Here is a 1,215-nt window from a genome sequence, read left to right as displayed (position 1 = left end):
CAGGCAAATGGATGGATCTAGAAAACATCATTTTGAGTGAGGTAACACAAACCCACAAAGACAATTATCACTTGCACTGAATCATAAGTGGTTTTTACACATAAAACAAAGAAAACCAGCCTACAAATCACAATCCTGGAGGACATAGACAACAATGAGGACTCTAAAAGAGACATACATATATTTAATCTACATGAGAAGTATAAAAAGACAAAATCTCATGAGTAAATTGGGAGCATGGGGAACTTGGGAGAAGGTTGAAGGGGAAGGGAGAGGCTGAGAGGGGAGCAGATAAAAGTATAGAGCTCAATAAAAGTCAATAAATAATACTAAACTGAAAGCTACAATACATATGCAGAGGACCTATTGAAACCCATGCAGCCTCAGTTGTTGGGAGTTTATATAAGTTTTGAGGGCTTTGTTCTCCTGGTTTCCTTTATCCCCTATTGCTCCTACACTCTTAATGCCTCCTCTTCTGTGTCATTTTTGAGCTCTGAGGGGAGGGGTTAGATAGAGATATCTCATTTAGAGGTATATGTTCCACAGGGGCCTCAATTCACATCAGCTGTTCCTTGGTTACTACTACAAGTTGCTCCACAATTACCCTAGCCTGTTTTGCGGGCAGAACTGTATTGTGGATCAAAGGTTTTCTGGTTAGATTGCATTTATGTTTCTGTTTTGCTATCTTGACAAGTTCCTTCTTTATAGTGAATTATAGACACTAGAATATAGGGGTGTAGGTTCATTGAAAAAATTAGCTCAATTTTTCTACGTTCAATTAGTTATGTGTATGTTGCCATCAGCAATAGAGCCTTTCTGCCAGTTTGTGGAGAGCAACCTATTGTCTTGGCAACAGCTTAAACTGTCTGGGGATTTCCATGGGATCTCTTTGATGAACAATTCAATTAGACATAACCCAGCCCATGTACTGGGAACTTCATTTGGTGACAAGAGATGGCTAGTTGGCACTCTGATATTCCCATTATTTGGAGTTTTCAATAAGATCACCATGTATTTTAGAAAGTTTTTACTGCATTAGATTTCTATACCATCCCTCAAATGACCCTCAGTTTGAGCTGGCTTTCCCCACATTCCGGCTATCAACCAAAATTTGCAGCCTACTAATGTGGGGAAAGATTTTTATCTATTCCATAACTGATAGAGGGCCAATATGGAACAGATATAAAGAACTCAATCAAGTAGATGTAAAAAAAA

The sequence above is a fragment of the Alexandromys fortis genome, unplaced genomic scaffold (genome assembly GCF_014885135.2).
Source record: "Alexandromys fortis isolate MF-2015 unplaced genomic scaffold, M_Fortis_MF-2015_v1.1 scaffold_8_9099976_23576923, whole genome shotgun sequence".
Taxonomy (NCBI): domain Eukaryota; kingdom Metazoa; phylum Chordata; class Mammalia; order Rodentia; family Cricetidae; genus Alexandromys; species Alexandromys fortis.
The sequence above is the reverse complement of the archived record's forward strand: the minus strand, read 5'-3'. Positions refer to the sequence as shown.